We start from the raw sequence: 11051 nt of genomic DNA on the forward strand, positions 1-11051 counted from the left end.
CAGTCTTAATGTTCAGTCTTTTCAAAACTACCTGATTTGCAATGCATGACAGGAAAAAGACAGATAAAAGAATAGGTGAAAAATTCTCACCTCTTCCTTCTTCCCTTACTTTCATACCATGATTCTGGTTTGTTTTTCTGAACCTGAATGGCGTCTGGGATAAAGTTTATCCTTTCATACAACTATAGCCACTTGCATTGAGAAAAGCAAAACTTTGCCCTCATTATTTACAATTAAGCAACTGGATTTACATAATTCATTGGATTTGTGCTTTTACAGATCACTAGGAACATCACATCGTGCTAACTTGTATATGTGGCAACTCCACCAATTATATTTTGTGAGCAATCACCATAGCATTATAATTTGACCAGAAGTCCTAACAGGAGGAGAAAAGCACTCTCATAGTGCAATCTGCCTATTTCCTGTAAAAATGAAGAAGTCACAGTTTGAACATTAATTTGAGGTCTTTCTTATAGTCTTGTCTCTATGACGCTTTCTCTCCATATGAAAATTACACTTTTCCATCAGAAAGAGTATATCTTACCATCATCTTTAATATAGAAGCCTAATCTCTCCTTTGTCTTCTGTGTTACCATTTTTTCAACTAGTTCCTGGAACTGCTTCAAAGCATTCTTGAAATCCAGCAATTCAAGAGTAGAGCAACTATCCTTATCACAATCCTTCTTTTCAGACATCCTTTATTAACAGAAGACAAGGTAAGAGGGAGAGCTCTTCTTACAGCCTGGTCCAAGCCTTGTTTTGCTCCTTAAATCTTAAACTCCCACATGAGTTCATATGAGATGCAGCTGCATGACAGGTATACCAACCACTACATAATAAAAAAGAGGTGACTCTGGCTTAGCATCTCAAGCTGGCAAACATGGTAGTGAACTGTTGATGTCACAATCCCCCATTACATCACAGAATCCTACTCACTGAGCAGCCCTAGGTCACGAACCAGGATCGCTAATAACCTGGCATGTGAGATTATTTCATGGTATCTCATGCAATTGGTGGTTGAACAGGCATGAACTTTCTCACTTCCAGAGCCAAACAAGGATTTCATCAGGGTTCAATTCTGCTATAGCTCGCACCACTTTAGCAATATGAGATCACATTCTCCAGTAAAAATACACCTTTGAGACTAGCTGTTGCAAGTTCATAATTTCTTTCAGACTTTTGTACTGAGTGAGGAGGAAGGAAGATTATACCAGTTATCTCTTAAGTTTCGTATTGTCTTCTTATGCTTTGGATTATTTTCGAGTTTTCTGCCAAAGGCTGCACACTAACACACAGAGTTAGGAACAGCTGCAGTTGTGGAGTCCCTTGGATCCACACATCATCTGGTGAAGAATGACAGAGCCAATTCTCCATTTATATTTGCTCTGTGACAGGAGAACTGAGACCAGCCTGATGATATTCTAGCATGTGCTACTGCTGCAAGGCTCGGCCAGGGATCTCAGTCTAGGTGGGGATGCCTGGTTTTACAGTAGCAATAAGAGCATTTTACCAGGGATGTTAAGTTATGAATCATTATTCACGTAGTACAAAGAGGCCAAAGACATCCAATTCAATCCAAAAAGAACTAGAAAAGCACTTTTTGACAGTTAGTTCTTGGAAGTAACATTGAATGTTTGCTTAGTAAATCTCTCTCAATTTCTTGAATATATGCCTTGTTGTCCTCTTTATTGTATTCAAAATCCCTACTGAGTGAACTAGAACTTCCAACCTAGAAACCCAATTACCCTGCAGAAACATTTTTTTAATTGCATAAATCATTATGATTGAGATTGCAACAAATCCAGTGATGGAGTGATGGAGTTTTAGTTATTTTCAGCTGTCCAATTGCCTCTCCCTTAAGCTCTTACAGCCATTCAAACTCCCTTTACTTGTCTTACTTAACTTCCAGTCAAGTTACTGCTTCTTTCTTTCTCCTAACATGCAACTAATAAGCCCAGAGATTAAGTGTTGGCTCTTAACATGTGCCTGCCCAAAGCTCAGCTATATGTCTTAAATGGTTAGTGTTTTGAAAAGGGTCTGCATTTAACTTGCACCTAAGTTCAGTCAGGATCTTAAAGTCAGAATACTCCTATATCAAGGTACCCCAAGGACCTTTCTGGTTTTTTATTGGGGCATACTTAAACAAAAGCAGGATGGGGTTATTCAGAAAGCAAAATTGCAGCTACCCATTTCTTTTGAAAGTGGCAGCCCAGAGCACTCACTAACTAATCAATGTTGTTTGATATGGTACCCAATGTGTTGAGATCAGACATAATTTTTGCCCTGCAAGAGCACCAGTCTCTGCATTATATCTGTGTTATCTTTCTATCCCGCTACATCTTAAATTCTTTACTGAATAGTGGAATCCTAGGGTATCCTACTGGAGTGGTGGAAAAGTGAATTTATTTTTCCTCTAGCTGAAAGACAATTAAATCCAAAACTATCCTCTGAATGAGTAACACAGTGACTACTGAAGAAAGGGCAAGTACCAGTTCTTGTGGGAATATTCTAAAGAATCAAGCTTCATTCATTCTCTGGAAAGGAATGATGTAAAAAGCTGTCTTCAAAGAATGGTTCAGTGCAGTGAATTTTAAGAAGAAGGAAGCATTTTCCTGGAAAACCAGGTGCTTGAAAAAGGAGTTCTACGATTTGCACTTGTGATCATTAGTAGTCTTCTATTGACTGAACAGTCACAGTTTAAAAAAAAAGGCTATAAGTATTGGTAATTAATATGTTAATTACTTTGGATTATGTTATGATCACAGACTCTCTGCATATGGAAGCTAGTTATCTTGCTCAGGGTCTGGATTCTATGCTACACCTCAGATGATCAACTTTCAGTTCCTACAACCCTTTACTGAATCTGACCCCTTATCCTTGATAACATTTTGCAAATTGTAAAGGCTTACCATTTTTTGACACTGCCATGTGAGGCAGTGTGTTCTACTGTGAAGTCAGAAGAACCGCGTTCTTGTCTTGGCTCTGCCATTTCTTCTTTCTTGGTAACCTTATCAGGTTGCTAAAATCTACCTGTAAAACAGGAACAAAGTCCTAACCCTGAATTAGTTCCTTTAAAGTATTACTAATCCTTAAAAGTTAATGTCCACATTTTATGTGTGCAATATCTGCAGCTCCTTTTATATCACTACACTATGCTGACATTAAATTCTGGCACCTTTCCATTTATCACACTAGTCCCATGTCCACTGCACCTTTACATGAATATTATTGGCATAATAAATATAACTGAACTGTAATTGAAGGTGAACAAAACTGTTCATGGCATTAGCTATGCTTAAGCAAACATGCATTTACATTTGTTCACTGATCTTCCAGTTAGTGAAGTCATTAATTCACATTCATTAACACAACCACATATTTCTGTGATCAACAAAATTCTAAAGTACTTCAGAGAAGCACATCAGTGGTAGTGAGAAGAGGCTGGTATCTTCTGCCATTCAAAAGAAAATGGAGCTCATGAAGAAATCACAAGAAAAGTTGTTGTCCCTCTTTTTATTCCCCTCACCAAGGTAATTTACATAATCCTAGATTATTTTCATTTTTATACCAGCGCAGACGTTAGTGCTTTATTAAGCAGATAACTAAGTTTTGGATGAGAAAATCCAACTAGAACAGGCAGGCCAAAATATGCCCTTTGACCCTAACTAGTGTCCTTGCTCCCAAATTTAACAAAGGCATCATGAATTCATAAAGTTTAAATCCAGAAGAGACCTTGAGATCTTCTACTTTCACCTCCTCTATGTTACAGATCATTAGATATCAGTCATTTATCACTATAATGAGCCCAACAACTTTGTTCTAAAGCATAACAAATCTGCAGATACTAAGAGATGGAGAATCCATCATGTTTGTTCCAAAGGTTAATTGCTCACATTGTTAAAATTTAAGCCTCCTATTTGAATTTGTGTGGCTTCACCTTCCATTCAGCAGTTGTTGGAATGTCTTCACTGATTTAGAGTAATAGTTGGTATATTCTCCTACTAGCGGCCTTTGTACCTGAATTACTTCTCCATTTTTTTCTCTTGTCGATTAAAGCAGATTGAACTCTCTGCCTCCTACTGCAACACTTTCCTTCAGGCCTCAAAATAATGTTTGTGACTCTTTTCCACATTTTTCAGCTTTTCAATATCTTTAAAGAATGCTGATGCCATGTCGCTGTGCTATACCATAATAAGCAAATTGGTACTCTGGTCAAATAATGAATTTCAGTCTTTTTGTTAAACTCATTTTTCACTAGACTATATTGATCATTTTCTTTGTATTGTTCTTTAGCTATTGATCTCCAGATCAGCTTTTCTATTACTTCACCCAAGGCTGATGACAGGCTCATTGGTCAAGGCTTTCTTGAATTGCTGTGCATGGAGTCTCTGTTCCATGGAGATTCTGTAGTTGAAAGGAAAGGAGAAATTACATTTTACATTTCTTTGTGGCTATCTAAAGGATTGATATCAATCAATCAGGCATGTTTCAAGAGTATCAAAATCACTTTTCAAAAAAACAGATGAAGACTATAGTCTTCAAACACACTTGGGAAAATCAGCTGAACAACATTTTTGAAACATATAGAGAAGACAACAATTTGGTATTTAAAAAAGTTACTAAAAATAATGCATGTAAGTGTCTCTGCATGAAATAGCTAGTTCTTCAGGGAGAGTGGTGTTTCAAGATATGCTACCTAACATGAGCAATCCAACTGCTTGAAGTTCTATCATTTCCACTGGGAAGAGCACAAAAGTTTCTGGACACTCCTGCTCAACAGCAATAAGTATGTCTTTCGATTAAAATAAGGAAAAGAGTTTGGCAGAGAAAAGCAGCACTGATTCCCGGAAAAGGGAGGGATAGCTTGAGGATGCCTTTTTGCTAGTTCCAACAGTAATTCTCCAGGAAAATGTTTCCCTTGTGTGTCAAGGTACTCAGTGGCTGGTCAGATACTCTATCTTGGTCAGAGTTATGGTGTATTTGATATACTGCTTCCAGCTGAATCCTTGTTATGCAGTGTTTCCTGTTGATTATTTTTTCCACTTTGTGTCATCTAAACTTGTATGACATCAGGCTATATTCTCATTTCCCAATTAATAACAGTGGTTTAAGGTTTATACAAGATATTAACATCCATCCTCAGAATGGAAAGGTTAAGAACAGAAAGCTATGTTTTGTTCTTTTGCAACCACCCATGAAGAAACTTCATGTTGTATAGCATAATGAATATACACGGAAACCCCAAATAAGGAACCATTGCTTTCAGTACCAGCTGATTCTGTTGTCTTCAATGTTTAAAGTCAAAAAAATGTACAGCACAATTTTAAAATAAGATATGATGACTGAGTGGACTGACATACAGAAGTGGAGAAGATAGGAACTGCATTAGAAGATAAGCGAAGTCTAAAAGGGAAATTCAATACTAAATTGATAAGTAACAGGAAGTCCTTGCATTAGTAAGTCTACAGTAGCATTAACTGAATGAAAAGCATTTTCTTTCCTGTCTCCCTTACTGATACTGTGGAAAGCATTGGATATGGAATATGGTAGAGTTAATGTTTATTCAGAAGTCGAACCTGCCAACTCTCCTCTTCTTACTACGTAATCATATTCCTCTTCTTACTATGTAATCATATTAGTCTCAATTATTGGATATTCTCAGACCAGTACAAAGTTAATGATATGTATGTCTGTACGGGTGCAAAGAACAGCTACAGCAAGCTCATTGCTGGATTGGCAGCTCATTTGAAAAATTAATAACTTTCAATCTTTATCTCAAGAACTACTGTAAGTTGATGAAATTCTATGCAAGTTTTAAAATTCTGACCATGTCATTCGACAACTCATAACAAATAACCCAAAGTTACTGCAGAAGACAAACCAGCAAAAGGTGATAGATCTTCTTTCCTGCCTCTACCGAGTTGCCAATCAACCTTGCTGGTAGTCTCATTCAAAGACAAATTGTCCCCAAGTAAAATGATGGTTCAGAATAGCCCAAAGAAAACATAGTAGATCTAAAATGGCCTTAGTTGTCCTTAAAGAGGCTCTGGCACATAACAGACTTTGGTTCTGACTCTGCTTTTGGTCCATATCAAGTCCAGCCATTAAAAAAAACAATCAGTTCCTGAAGCTGCATTCTTTTGATGAACTAAGCTACCTATCCTTTGCTATTTCATCCTTTTAAACATTGCCTTAAGCCTGGCTGTATTTGCAGGTGAATCAGCATAGAGCTGCTTGAGTTCAGAGCGGCTGAACTCCTCTCTGACTGGTATGGGGCTGGGCAAGTCAACTCTTCATTAATTTCAGCAATGTAAAAATTAAAGTTCTCCCATGAAACAGTGTTGAAGGGGTGCTATCAAGTTCACATTTACATGAGCTCACTCTCTTTTCTACTGACTTCATTCTTCACTTCGCTTTTGCCATATTATTGCCCCACAAGCATTATCACACTCCTTGCTATAAAGTGCATTTGCTCTTCTGTGTCACTAACAACAGGTGAAATGACCAAGTGATAATTTTAAAAATCATATTTCCTATGCACTATTTATTGATTTGTCTGTTGGACTCTGGAAAATTACAACAGGCCAGTGAGTTGGTAATCACGTTCACTTCATGTTTGTCACACTAACAAGCTGCAGCATAGGGATGAACTCCTATGGAAGGTTATTCCTTTAAAATAAACAGTTTATATCACTACTGAATTTCACAGGGTTATTGTTGCAAAACCTGGTGTTACTGGTCTTACATTGGTTTTATAATGTTAGTGTTTAGGGTTCAAGCTGCCCTGCGAGCTGTGACTATACCACCAAGGGAGGTACGATGTCAGCAGGTACAAGTATACATCACCACTTGCTTTAATCTACTTAGCAAGAAACAGGTGCTGCAGAGGCATCAATATGCATCTGCCACCTGAGCATGTACCACAGTCCCACACAGGTTTGTGTAGCCAAGATGAAGTTCATCTCACCTAACTTAGGCATCTAAAAGTTAATCATTCGAGTCACCTTATATGCCAGTCAATAATAATAAACACTTTCAGAGAGCAATTCATCTTACTGGTCTTAGGTGTTTAACTTTTAAATACATTATTTAGGTGAGATGAATCACACCTGCAGATAGTACAGCTATTTGTACACATGCTAGGTATACTAGAGCTCACGTCATGGTACTTGCTGCAGCCAACTTCAAACTATAGCACAGATGTTCTGACAGCATCTCATCACCTCCCAGGATTGCCCATTTGGGTCCTCTCCCTGCTGCAAACGCTTCTGCTTGCTTCAGTGAACCGTGTTTGAGCCAAACACTTTTCTCAATACACAATATTCTCAGATTCTTGCAACTTTTCCACTTAGCCTGCTTTATCATTTAAAGTTCACATCCCAATATGGACTAGATTATATAGCTAGGATTACAAATTCTGCAAGATCAAGCCCTAATTTTGAACTTTTGCCATTAGGCTTGTGAATTTTTTTTCTTACATATTGCATTATCAACAGACGTAGATCTATATTAAAAGCCTTGTTTTAATGCCAAGTAGTTGGGAACAGATGAAAGGTTTTTTCTGTCCCTAAACTCTCCCTTGCTCTATAGATATACACTGCAGCTATATATAGATACAGTGAATAATCACTTGGCTTTCATCTGCCTTTAAGGCTAAAGAATAGCAAAGAGAACACGTAAGAAACAAATGCCAGGAGAAGGGTGTAAAAATCCAAATTAAAAAGCTGAAGTCAGATAGCCAGAGTGTTTGGGGGGTTTTGTTTTGTCTTGTTTTCTTTCAGAGGACTGCAGTCTGGCTGTCTACCATGCCCTTTGAAATAATAAATTTTACAAAGTTCAAAACAGGCAGCAAAACCCCAGCATCATCTGATTCCTGAAACGAATGTATTGAGTATGGACAAAAGCTTCTCTTTTCTGCTCACTCTCTGCTTGTCAGGAAAGATGGGAAAGAGCCTGTGTCTTGAAAGGCACGCTAGCAGAAGATAAAGAAGAGAGAAAATGAGTGAAAGCAAGATATAAGTGAATGAACAAATGGGAAATGAAATAGGTCTTTTGAATGCCTTAAAACACTCTTTTTCCATCCCACAATGTTCTCACTGCAAAAGCCCTGACATTTTTGATGGTATAGTTAGAACTGGGAGTCATGGTTTGTGGTTTGTATTTCTACACAAGGTTAGAGAGTAGCAGAGACTTTGGCACTTTATTTACTCTGCTTCAGATTCTTCAGCTTTGACATGTGAGTGACACTCAATGTTCTGTTGTCCTGAAACAATTCAAATTACTAAATACAGCAAAGGCAGGGAACTTTTGAAGACAGTTCCAGACATCTGCAGACTTTCCAGTCGTGAATTATTTCCAAGGCTGACTTTTAAGGTTTTTCTTACACATATGTAAGCATACACCTACACAAACATACATGTCGGCCACCTGAAAATTTACAGCCAGTGCATTCTTCCATCCCATGTAAATTGTGCATAACAGACAACACATTAAAAGGACTGTTGCAGAAGTGATCTAGGAAGTCCTTGGGAGTTTCAAGGACTGTTTTTGTAGTACAGGACTGGAGACCTTGTATTCCAACTTGCTGTTGTACTGTTTTAATCACAAGTTCAGCTGCATATATATATATTACTTTGAGTTGAGACACACTTCCAGTAAGCCACACACATACACTTCCAGAAATGCAAATACTGGGTTGTGGTTTCTCCTTTCACGCAACTGTAAAAGTAAAGGTAAAATCTTTTTTGCGGCATTTCCATTAATGTGCATGCATGTTGGATTAGCAGGGTCTGGTCCAAATATAAAATAGTGCAAACATGAAGCATTGCAAAGCAGATATCTGGGTTTCTTAAATGTTTCAGCTTTTTAATGGAATGAAAAGTTAGAAAAGGATTGGCTAATGAATTAATTAGATTATTAAAACCATAGCTGCATTGGCTCTAGACTGTGTAAGGTAAAATAGGTGCTGGACTAGAATTAGGAGTCAGGGTTCTGTTTCCAGCTTTGCCTTTGATCTGATGCTGCATGGAAGACAAATGGAACTCTGCTCGTGAAGTATTCAAGATCACTTGAATAATGTTAGCAATTTGACAGTATTAATAATGTGACCACTATCAAATCAAGCATTGAAGAGACTGCATATATATGGATCTGTTTAGTTTTGCTATGAAAAACCCCAAACCAGGAATTCTGAGATATGACCTTTGTAAAACGTAATTTATGAGTTCTCTCTTATTTTCTAGAAATCCAAAAGACATCTAGAGGGAGTAGTTTTGACAGGTTCTGTAGTAAAAAACTACTTAGAAATCCTGAGTATATAATGGAAGCTGCCAATGGACAGTATGTTGTCTAACATGTACTACTCACTAAATTACATTTCTCCCCTGTTCTTCCTTACCAGCTTTTTGCTCCTTTCATTTTGCAGGGATAAAAAAGGTACGCAATTTAAGATTTTCCTTTAAAGGCAGAAGATAGAGATTTCTTCTCAATGAGGTGTACCATTAATTTGGCCCAGCCATGTCTTATTGTTAGACTTTCACCATGCAGCAACTGGTCCTAAACCAACCCATGACTGTGTATTGACATAAAATTTTTGCACATGGTCTGTTATGCACAGGTAAATCTCTTTTATGGACAAGGAAAGATAAAAAATTATGCCTTCCCTAAAGCCTATGCTGAAGTACTAGTGGTCTGTTACTGGAAATTTTGGAAGGTCATGTGTTCTATTAATCCAGCTTTTAGGGGGAAAAAATATAATTGATTTGAGAAAGGCAGCTGCTCCTGCTGCCTTTGTAATGAGAAAAAACCAGAAGTCCAGTGATGAAGAAACAGACTGAATTAGCTTTTTAAAGTAGGTTTCAGTTATCAATTAAATCATATTTGATGGATTTGAAAACATAGATTGTAAATAAAGTTAACATTGATAAGAATAGTTACTTTAATCAGTGTTTTATTTTTCTGGCCCATGACTTTCTCTATTCCTAACCCTTGTGTTACAGCAGTAGTTTGTCATATAAAATTGCCAGGACAAGCCCATAATTTGTATATAGATATGTGTTTTGAAAGACATCAAACCTACCTCAACTACCCATGTCTTCCATCTCAGTCCACAAGGAATCACACCCTCAGTCTAGCCCTTTTAATACCACTACATGTATAAGAGAGGAAAAAAACCCCAGGTATTGTTTGCCAAGACACATTTCCATGAAAAGTCTGTTGCTTCTACAGCTGACATATTTATTTATTTTTGTTATCTAAACTAAGAATAGATCTAAACTGAAAGTTTTATTTGGGCCCTTGTGAAGGCTGTCACACATCAGCATATACCTGGGTCAGCTAGCAAAGCAAACAAACTAGAGGTCTTCCTGTGAAGAAGACTGATGTTTGGTCTGGCAAGGTGTTTTAGGCCTAAAGCCATGCTAAGCAAAAATCGCTGTGATACATTCAGGGACAGGTTGGGTTCGGAGACAGTACAGCCACCCTAGCACAGCTGGCAGTCAGTACAACACCGTGACTAAAACCAGTTAGAGCTGTACACAGGCAGCTTGGGCATTTCTGTACTGTTTTCACACAACACACACTGGAGACAAAGATATAACAATAGGTGACTTCATAGTGCGAACTTTGGTATCTTACTTGCTCTGTGGCTGACAAAAAGGTGTTCACTGGCACCACAGGTTTGCCTGGGCCATGATGCTGTTGGTCGCTTTCTGAAGATGCAACTACTAGAGCCACTTCTGAGCACTGTAGGGAAGCACCTTGGAAGAAACTATCGCTATAATAGGAGTTTTCATTGGCAGGATATCTGGAGAAGAAGTCTAAATATCAGTTCAGCAGTTTCTACCTCTTCCTGGAGCAGGGCGCAGCAGAGGTCTGCCCAAATGTGGCTGCCCAGAGGGAAGCGCTGCTGAAGGCAGCCGTACCGAGCCAAAACGCACAGAGGATTTTAAGGAAGAGGAGGAGACAGCCACATCCCAATCATGACCAGGCCGCTCACCGCAGCAAGTGAGAGGGCGAGGTGAGGTATTTGTTGAGAAGGAGCCAGGCGG

Source organism: Gymnogyps californianus, chromosome 3 (genome assembly GCF_018139145.2).
Source record: "Gymnogyps californianus isolate 813 chromosome 3, ASM1813914v2, whole genome shotgun sequence".
Classification (NCBI taxonomy): Eukaryota; Metazoa; Chordata; class Aves; order Accipitriformes; family Cathartidae; genus Gymnogyps; species Gymnogyps californianus.